Below are 11,094 nucleotides of genomic sequence, written 5' to 3'. Positions count from 1 at the left end.
TTTTTTTTTTTTTTTTTTTTTTTTAAATTAGTACCTATGCACATGAATACGAACATTATACATTAATGGGTGTGGTCGCCGAGATTATTCAAGAACTGCTATTTCGGAATATAAATGAGCCATTTTCGCACAACAAAGAGAAACGGGAATATAGACCAAAGAGATTATGCCTATCCTGTCCAGTAATGTATCTGACTCAATATGTCTCTACAAAGGGGACGGTGATTTCATTGTTAGTATATAGTTGATTATAGCATCTAGATTTGTTATCACTACTAACAGCTTCCATTTCTTTCTTTCATGCTTGCATTAAATACCGGATCACAATTTTTACTTTCATTTAACTATTACATGGAATATATTAATTCTAGAAAAATTCTATGCGAATTGAAATGAAGTATTTCTTTCGATCAAGGAAAATTACAAATTCGAGTTTTTGATTTAAATACAAAAGTTCCCCAAATCCAAATAACCCAGTTTCACAAAATGGTCTGTGTGCCTGAGGATGAACAGCCAAGCTCAAAAAGTTTTGGCCAAGAGAAACTGAAATTGTATATTCAAGGCGTATATATACCGAGGAAGTGACAGCAACTTTTCGTTAAAATCGACCGAACGGAAGTGCCATTTTATAGAATAAATATTTCATATTTTTTTTTATTTTCTTCAAAACAGGTAAAAAAATTTTTGATTATTTTCGTTAGGTCAATGTAGTATTAAACGATCTTTAATATTTAATATTATCTTTATTGAAATAGTACAAGGCTTAAATGCCTAATTTTTAAAAAATATTCCTATTTAATGTTCTTTTTTTTATTTGAAATAATAACCAGTTTTCATCGTTAAAATAATAATAATAGAAAAGTAAAAAATATTAAAAAAAATTCAAATAGGAAAAGCTTCATTATCTTTTGTATTCTTGGCAGGATTAAACGTTATATCTTGAAATACGAATTTTTATAGCAACAGAAATATAAAAATTGTTCATAATTTTTATCTTTCCCGGTCTTATCATTAGATTTTTTTTTTCAATAATCACAAAAATAATAACTTCTGCTAATAATAACTTCAGCTATAACTTCTGCAGGAGCCCACCACTACACAAAAGTTGGAAACGTGTGTAGGGTGTTAAGTGAAAGTTATCTCATACACACTCCACACTAGATTTTTTAATTTAAATAGTATATAGATCAGATGAAGAAAAAACTCAAATGTTCGGCGAACACCTCTTCAAAATTTTTAACCCACATCTCGATATCCTTAATCCAACCCATCTTGAACATGTTGAAGCAGAGATTACAATTCCACTCCAAATGACCCTTCCTCCTAATGCCTTTCATCCCTTCAGAAATATTGAACATCATCCACCAATTACCTTCTAAAAAAGCTCCTGGCCACGATCTGAAACAGCTCCATCGTAAAGCCACTCTATTCCTTACCTATATCTATAATGCTATACTCCGATCTACCTATTTCCCCGACCCTCGGAAAATGTCTATAGTAAAAATGTTTCCCAAACCCTCCAAGCCACTTTTTTCACTCCTGCCCATCTTGGGCAAAATTCTAGAAAAACACCTCTATCCAATCCTTGACTCATATCATGTTATTCCTGACCACCAGTTTGGATTTAGAACATCTCATTCTACCATACAACTGAGTCATTGAGTGGTTGATGTCATATCTTCCACATTGGAGCGCGGTATGTACTGCATGGGAGTCTTCCTCGATGTGGAACAAGTTTTTAATCGAGTCTGGCATCCAGGTCAGGCACACATAACCGCTATTGAAGAATGGTGTAAAAACTGGAGAATCAAAATAAATTCTGACAAATCTCACCAGATCACCTTTACTTTCCGTCGTAAACCTCTGCCCTCCTGTCATACAGTATCCTTTGTAAATACTCCACTAACGCCTGTTGAACATATTCGATACTTAGGACTCCATCTTGACAAGAGACACTTGGAATCCACACAAAAGACTGAAACGAGAAGAAACTGCTCGTAGATTCCGATTGCTACAACACTTACTTGACAAACGCTCTAAACTTCCCATTCATACAAAACATTAGTATACACTACGATAATCAGACCAATTTGGACATATGGAATTGAGCTCTGGGGCTCCACCAAACCATCAAATTCTTCCGGCATTCAATCGTTACAATCCAAAATCCTACGTAAAATCCTTGATGCTCCTTATTACGTTACAAATAAACTCATTCACAAAGACCTTAACATCCCATTCGTTGCAGATTTGACCCAAAACAGATATGCGTCTTTTCATTCCAAACTCCTTAACCATCCTAACCCATTAATTCTTAATCTTTCATCCTTAACAATTCCTGATAATCCTCCGAGGCGTCTGAAAAGAAGATGGCCACGGGACCTTCTAATTTAAATTAATGTTTGAAGTACCACCAATGGGTGGTTCCTTCTCAAGTTTTTCAAGTGTATGTGAAACATACAACATATTTACCTATTGTATTGTTTTGTACAGTTGTAAATTACATTAAATAAATAAAAAAAAGATAGTATCTCATTTTTTTTTCTATTGCTATAAAAATACATGTTTTGGATTTTGAGATGAAAATAATGAATATTATATTTTTTTCCTGCCAAGAATACTACATTATAACAAAACATAATGAAGTCGTAAACATACCCTTGAAATAGTGTGGGAGATCGGGTCTCTATTTTTCTCAGATTCCAACCTGCCTGGATTTTCCGTTTTTGTTCTTTAGTTATGCATTAAATTTTGCAATATTTTGAATTTATCCAGAACCGCCAACTACTTGTTTTTTTTTTTAAATGTACTTAATAGGATTTTTTTTTCTTTTAAGCCCTATGGATCTGAAGTGTTTGATATATAGAGGGTTGGTAACTATAATTATCTTTTGTACTGCATTTCAAATGTGTTTTAAGACGGGAATGAGGAAATGCATTCGCCTGAAAATTGGAAAATGGGTTGAGTCTGCTGTCTGATGATGATGGGGCTTATTTCGGCAGATTTCCGAAGACAACTTACTGACTACATACTGGACATTACAGTATGTAGTCAGTAAGTTGTCCTATCGGTGTCAGTGTCCTGAATAATGGGTTCGTACAGTGTTGGAGGCTGTCAAAAAATTTGTCTTCGATGCATATTCTGTCACAGTCGGTAGTTCGAATGATTTTTAGTCAAATTCTCACTGAACGGACTCACCAAACCTAAGTGAAGTATCTCATCACACATCTTCAAGAACCAACGGTAGATAAAGGCAGTATCTAATATGAGTTATGTAACCAATACGTAATGCAACTTATTAATTCATATTCTATTATTTTGTTTTAGATGGTGGCTCAGCTTAACCCCCAGGTAGATTATTGTGTAGGATGGCGCTAGTGTGGTTTACTCCACCCGAAAAGAGAGTGGTAATGTAGACTTTTTCCCTTTCTGCAGAGCAAATATCACACAGTCAGTCTTCGTCAGAAGTTTTTCATGCTAAATAAAATCATTGACTTCGGTAATTTTAGAATTATTTCTTCATTTTGTCATTTATTGGTCATTATTAATTTATTATTGGTGTTCATTTTAAGATTTGTTTTATTATAAACTTAACAATTGCTCAGATCTATTTTATCATTATTATATTTATTTTAGATTTTACTTTTGACGACAAAAAGTCCATATGCCTGGAGCTATCTGTTAGCTATTGAGCGTCACTACAGCGCAGTCGTTGTATTACCCAATCGCTCTTCTCCTTTCTTATTGAATCATGTATCAACGGCCTTCTGTTGGCACTGTATTAAATCTGATTTAGTCCAGAAAATTATTTGTGACAGAATTCATCTCGAATAGAAATTGACTTATTGATTTAATTGTGTGGTTAAACACAGATTCAATTTTTAGATTTGTTTTAAGAACGTGTAAAATTAAACAAACGACTTCAGGGACAAGCACTGTATATTATTCGTCTTAATATTTACATAAATAAATTATAATATTATGTAACCTCATTACTGTCAAGTTTGAAAATTTAAACTGATTATAAAATATAAAATCTTTCTATACGATGTACTTTTTATAATTAAAAGAAAAAAAAATACATATTTTCGTATTTGTAATTTATGCTAGAGTTTTCACACTGCGCAATTAACACTAAATTCGGGATAGGAATGAGGTAAAGCTACTTAAAAATAATTCCTGGTTTGTGAAAAAAAAATATAAATTAAATTTTGATATTATTTCTTATCGAAATAAATTATTCGAGGATAAAAAATAAATATTAACTAGAACTGCTTTCTTTAGTGTTGTTTATAATATTAATAAAAAATTGGTTGTGGTATACAAAGGTGTAGTAAAAGTATGGATATTATCATTTACATATAGATATGAAATACTGATGTGTGCTATGATTCTATAGCTTATCTTAAATATTAAGTGAAAGATACAAGCTTGTCTTTTGACGTAGATCAAAAAGCTCCTTTCTTTAGCCAGTTTGTGGTTATGGATTGACATCATTAGAATTTGCAAATTCGTATTTAAGAAACCAAGTAGTATTTAAATGCATTGGTCAATTGTAATGCCATAAGAAAATGCCAGATATATTATTTAGAAATGCTTGAATACTATTTTATAATTTCACTATTAGCGAAACTGTTTATGGAATTTTCGGCAATGTATCCAAAATATCAAGTTCTATTTCAATAATGTTTTTTTCAATACCTCGAAAAGCCGAACTACGATAACTATTGCTTGAAAATAATGTTGGTGGGCACATTTAATAACTCTTGATATAGCTATTCTAACTGAAAGCGATTTGTGACGAGTAGAGTAAAAATCACTTCTCTCCTCTAGTTAGTACAACTAAGGGAGTTCTACTCATAATCTAATATCAAATGATATTGATAGGCAAGTCCATATCTAAAAATTCTTTGTTAAAAAACCTCTCCTATCAAAGAAATCTGGAACGGAATAAAAAAAATTAATTGTTTTTTTTAATAACACAAACTTGCTTGCTTGGTTTACTTAAAAGACCACAAGGCATTTTCTTTAACATATATTGCTAGAAAAATATCTATTGAGCCTAAGCTTGAGGGCTGTGCTTGTTAAAATAGAGGTCCTACCATTTAAATTACCAAAGATGGAAACTTCGGAGTTACTCCTCTATAATTTTGGATGTGCTGTTTATATTCAATATATCTTTTTTTTTAATAATATATTTATTATTATTTACAACTGTGTGCATATATACACATCAGGTAAATTTGCTGTAAGTAATATTATGTGGAGAATCTACCCATTGATAGAACTCCAAAAACGATGATAGAAACTAAAGGAGATCTCGAGGCCATCTAATTTTCAGCCGCCTAGGAGGATTATTAGGTAGTGAAGGAGAAGCCAGGTTAGAAACGAGTTGGTTTGGGTGGTTGGGAAGTTTAGTATGGAAGGATTGGTATCTGGTTCTGGTCAAATCGGTAACTTATGGGACATTGAGGTCCTGATGGATGATTTGATTTGTGACAAACTAAGGAACATTAAGGATTTTGGACTGTAAGGATTGGATTAGAGAGGAATTCGATGGTTTAGTGGAGCCCTATAGCTCAATTTCGTATGTCCAGATAGGCCTTATAACAGTCGTGTAGATCAGTCTTTTGTAATGGATTGGAAGTTTGGATCGTTTGTCTAGTAAATGTTGTAATAGTCGGAATCGACGAGCAGTTACCTGTCTTTTCAGTCTTGTATGAGGATTCCATGTCAGTCGTTTGTCCAGATTTAGTCCTAAGTAACGGATCTGAACTACAGGAATAAGTGGAGTATTATTAAAAGATACTGTGGGGCAAGACGAAGGTTTACGACGAAGAGTAAATGAGATTTGGTGGGATTTATTGGAATTTATTTTAATCCTCCATTATTGGCACCATTCTTCAAGAGTGGTGATGTGGGATTGAAGGGTTTGGGATACAATGTAAGGATCATTATTCACTGACAATAGGCATGTGTCATCAGCATACGTGGTGAAAATAGTGTTAGGATGGGTTGGGATGTCAGCTGTAAAAACTGTATAAAGGATAGGACCAAGGATACTACCCTGAGGTACACCAGCAGACTGAGGAAACAGGGATGAATAAGCGCTGTTGTGATTTACTATGTGAAATAACCTGTCTGAGAGATAAGAACGGATAATGAGATAATATGTAGGGGATAGAAATTTACGGATCTTGTGTAGCAGTCCTGGGTACCAGACTCGATCAAAAGCCTGTTCTACATCAAGAAAGACTCCCGAGCAGTACATTCCGCGCTCAAATGAAGACGAGACTACATCAACCACACGATGGCAATGCTGGATAGTGGATTGGGATGTTCGGAATCCAAACTGGTGATCTGGGATTATGTAGTTGGAATCTAGGAAGGGGTACAGGCGTCTTTAGATAAGTTTCTCAAGGATTTTTCCCATGATATGTAACAGAGCGATAGGACGGTAAGAGGATGGGTGTTCTGGCGGCTTTCGAGGTTTGGGAATCATTTTGATTATGCATAATTTCCATGGATCAGGAAATACGTGGATTTCAGGACAGCATTGTAGATTTAGGTGAGAAATTTAACAAATTTTCGAGGAAGATGTTTTAGAACATGGGATGTAATTAAGTCATAACCAGGAACTTTGCGGGTTGGTAAATTCTGGATGATGTTGGATATCTCTGATGGATGAAATGCTTTAGGTGGCAGCGTCATTTGGAGTGGAGTATTCAATACTTCTTTAATGTGTTCAAGGTTGGTGGATGTCAGGGTGTGGCTCAAAGGTTTTAGAAAGATGCTGACCGAATATTTGAGATTTTTCTTCGTCCGATTTTGTCCATGTTTGAGATTCAGTAAGAAGTTAAGAAGCTTCTTTCAATTCATCTAAATATTTTTCTGTTCTTAGGTCTTTGATGATATTCGTTATAATTGCAGAGGACCTTCATGTACCAATACACCAGATGCGAATTAAATTTGAACAAATGTAAAGAAATACGTTATAACAATGATAAGGCATTAGAAGAAACTCTGGAAACCAAGAGGCTTGAATCGAATAAATTCCTCCAGTCAGCTTTATTTAGACTGAAAGAGGTTGATCCTACATAAACCTTTATACATTTATTCAATTTATTATATATTTTCATCACCAAGTTCAGTTTTAATATCTATACCCAGCAGGAATGAAAGAATAGACAATGTTTCCTGAAAACAGTTGTACATGCGCTTATAGGTACTATTTATTGAAAATACCAGTATGAGAAAAAAAAAAGTGTTAATTTAGTTTAATTAAGTAGGTATTTTGACCATTTATAATGACAATAACAGACGAACAGGTCGAAGGAGTTGAGATAAAACATTTTGCCATTGTTAGCATTTCAAAGGATCAAGAGACCACTTCGATAAGGTGCTTAGCTGGAAGCCATGCTGCGCTAATCGAACACCTGTATGACTGTTTGCACTCATATCCTTTTTTACCGAAGTTATGAAGATAAGCGGAAGAACCATAAAGGCAATTTGGACGTCAAAATAGAAGCTGACCGATGGTGAGATTAAAAACGGTCTACACCCCCCAAACGATTTGTAGCCTTTCCTATTGTAGAGGGTAGGGGAAGAATTCCATGGAGCAGAGGAGCAAGGAAAAGGACACTCTTGGGAAGTTTTCGGAAGGAGTTCAGTATAGGGAAACAACAAAATATGCCTGGAGTTGAGGATCCCAGCAAAGCCATGGAGCTACGAAGCTTGTACCCAAGCCTGCCACCCACAATTTAAGTAATGTTCCTAAGTTATTATTTTAAATGACAAAAATAATTTAAGTTTAGTCAAAAGAATATACGTGGTCAATTTATGGGGGAAAAAAACATTTATCTATAATTGCATCGGTTTGGAAGTTTGTGAAAACTGAATATTCTTCGAAAATGACAAGTTTTTGGTTCACTCCGCATAAAGCACGTGCAGAACTTTGGTGCTAACTTCGATAAATTCTTTTGCAAGTGAAGAGATCAAAACCATTTCCAGCTTTCCGACATTTTATTAGCTTACACCCTACATCGGTCTATGTTGCATGGCTTAATAGAGTAGAGGAGGTAAAACGAAAAAAAAATTTTTTTCTGTGGAATTAATCTATACAAAGGTTCTTTATGAAATACTAAAAGCCTAGAAGAACTAAAGCCTACAAAATATGTTTTTTGGCCATCATCTTGAATTTCAGTAATCAAAAAGGTATAAATTTATGGAAAATTTCACGTTGAAAATGCTTGTCTTATTAGTTTAGAAAAAAAAACCTGAAAGCGTAAACGTTTCGCCCATTTTTAACTCAGTGCTCAATATCTTTCAAGCTACCTATCGATGGATAAAATTAACATGACTTCTTTTAAATTAGTATAAATATGATAGGGCTCTTTTCGTTCACAAAAACTGATTTCCCGTTATTTTAAAACAAAATTTGTTTTATTGAAAAGCTCAGGATTTCTCACCTCAAACTGAAGCTAACATGTACTACGAAATAATTTCTTTTACCATCTTTCTTTGCAGTTTCCACGCTATTTGTCTAAAAAAAAAATGTTTTTGATGAACTATGTTTAAATATTAGACGAACATATGCTGTAGATTTGGAATATTGAATGAAAAATGAGCGAAAAATTTAGGCTTTACATTGTGTACTCTTATTTTTTATTACTAACAATATCTTTTTCCGTAAATTGATGTCGCACCAGATTCTTTTAATGATTTTTGAAAAAAAAAATTTAAAATAATATTCCTAGCAATGCTTTCTAGCATGTCAAAAAGATAACAACTAGAAACAAAAATTTCCGAACCCATCTTTGTGGGAATTAGTTCCATACAAAAAAAAATCTCCTCTACTAATAGTCCAATTTGATTATACGATTTTTTAATGTGTCAGATTGCACTAGGCAATACAAAAGGTAAGTAAGATTTATTGAAAAATATAAGTTAAATATGATAAAATATTCGACGAAGATCCAGAAACATATCATTTGCTGTACGGTTTAATTGATTAAAAATTAATTATTATTAAACATGAAATCCTGTTGGATTTTCTTTTAAAATAAAAAAGGTTGTCTTTACAGATGTGGAAATTAGCACCTTCAGTTACAGCTTATTGTTTGACTGGTATTTTATCATTATGTATGACGGGGTTTTATTCTATGAAGTCACCATGAGTAACTGTCTTGTTCATCAGTGCAGTGATCAATTATTCATCTATTAAAACAAAGAGCTTATAGATTTATAGGGAAATATAATTTTTTCTTCTTTATATAACTCACTTTTATCGAGATGTTTTTTGATTTTGAAAATTCTTTTTCCTTTTAATTCGAATGTAAAATATACTTTATAAAGTTTTGATTTGAAATTTTTACAGCCATTATTGGGCCTAATTTTTTTTTTCATCTCCGGTCCAATTGTGTGGAAGCTCAATTTTTATTTGTCCATGAAAAAAATGTTGTTTTTTTCACATTTTTAGAAAAGTTTTACAATATGTTAAAATAAGAAAAAAAAATAATTGGAATAATTTTTTAAAGCTTATTTTAAATATAGTAAAAAATCTCTTTCCGAGAGATGTATGCAACTAATGTTAGGATCTTCTTGAATTTAAAAATGTTGCTTTAATAATCAAAGGGCTAATGCTTAGTAGAACATTGTATTATAATTAATTCATCATGTCAATGCTAAACTTGTAATTAGCAATGCAATAAACATATGGACATTGCTCAATGCTTAAACAACAAACGGCTAGTAGAAAAATATTTAATGACACACATGTTACATTTGTAAGATATTGCCATTAGCAATGGAGAAATTTGTTAACAGAGTTATTAGAACAGGCTAGGCGCGAGACGGTTGTGATAGGTCGGTAAAAAGAAAAAAAAAAAGAAAAGAAAAAAGCTTGAGAAAGAATGTAACAAGAGTTGAATATCTGTGCAAAGAGTAAATTCCACAGTTAACTTCTAATCGAACGCGGATAACTAACTCTAGAAAGGCAAAGGGAATGTTTGGAATTCCAAGCAGTTTTGTCCGGTTATTAATAATTCTGGATACTTTGTTGAAGGTAAATGTATCCAATTACAGTCTATTAGGGACTAGTTAATAAGGTATGATCATGTTAAATAAGTAAAATTTTTAATTTTGGATTATTTAATGACAAATTATTGACCTCTAAGAAGCAAAAACTGATGTATACAGAGAATAATTAAAAAATAATATTTTCAGCTGTTTTTATTATTTTGTTTCTTTATTTTAATATAGTTAGTTGTGTCCCCGTTTGGGTTACAAACGCCTGTTTCATACATGTAATAAGTAAAAAATCAAATGCATCACAAACTATTACGAACGTAATAAATAAAAATGCAAATTTTTTATCAGAGCCATCTCTGTTGCATAAAAAATATTAAAAAAAATTATGTTTTAAAAATTATCATTTTTGCTTCAGAAGACAATTCTTTACAACTCATTACAGCTGAATCTGATGTTGACATTTAAGATGGAATGAGGTCTTTTAGGTACCTCTTATATGTTGAATTATCCCATTTTTAATTGGTCCTTCTAAAGAGATATTTCAGCTGGAAAATTAGAATAGTTTCTTTAGAATTAACAATTTTTTAGATTTACTTAAAGTTGAATGAGAAAGTCGAAATTAATATCTGTTTGCTCCTGAAGAAATCATTTATTTTTTGTATTTAACTGATGCCCTCCGTTACGATAATCCTTTCTTACTCCGGTATCTAAAGGTCACGGGTTTCGGCACCACTTAAGTATCGGCGAAAGCAAAATGTTAAGTGTTAAAATCTTATTCCTTCTTCTATAAAAAATAGAAGAAGGAATAAGATCTGACCCGCTTGCACTGTTGTAAAATACTTAGTTTATTTTGTTGAGTACGTCTCTTTATATACATTCCATTAGCTGATCTACTCAGTCGGCTGACTATAATTTTTACTGTAATCTCTTCTCCTCATTTATTTTTATAATTGATATACTCGAAAATATTATAATTCACGGCAGACTTGAGCAATAAGTAATGGAAATATAAATGATCACCGTGACACTAAAATAAATAATATAAAATTAAAAAGAAATAATAAA

The 11,094-nt window shown here is 32.5% G+C and overlaps 1 long non-coding RNA gene across 1 annotated transcript in view; it reads left to right on the top strand.

The window, feature by feature from the left end:
* LOC136795670 (uncharacterized) overlaps positions 1-11,094 on the top strand; it is a 115,894-nt gene that overhangs the window by 69,623 nt on the left and 35,177 nt on the right. Inside the window, exon 2 of the long non-coding RNA XR_010843301.1 lies at positions 3,328-3,351. This is a non-coding gene — a long non-coding RNA (uncharacterized lncRNA). The remainder of the gene's footprint in view (positions 1-3,327; positions 3,352-11,094) is intronic.

Source organism: Halyomorpha halys, unplaced genomic scaffold, assembly GCF_000696795.3.
Source record: "Halyomorpha halys isolate HHAL.00 unplaced genomic scaffold, Hhal_1.1 Scaffold52.1, whole genome shotgun sequence".
In the NCBI taxonomy this organism is placed as follows: Eukaryota; Metazoa; Arthropoda; class Insecta; order Hemiptera; family Pentatomidae; genus Halyomorpha; species Halyomorpha halys.
The sequence above is the reverse complement of the archived record's forward strand: the minus strand, read 5'-3'. Positions and strand labels throughout refer to the sequence as shown.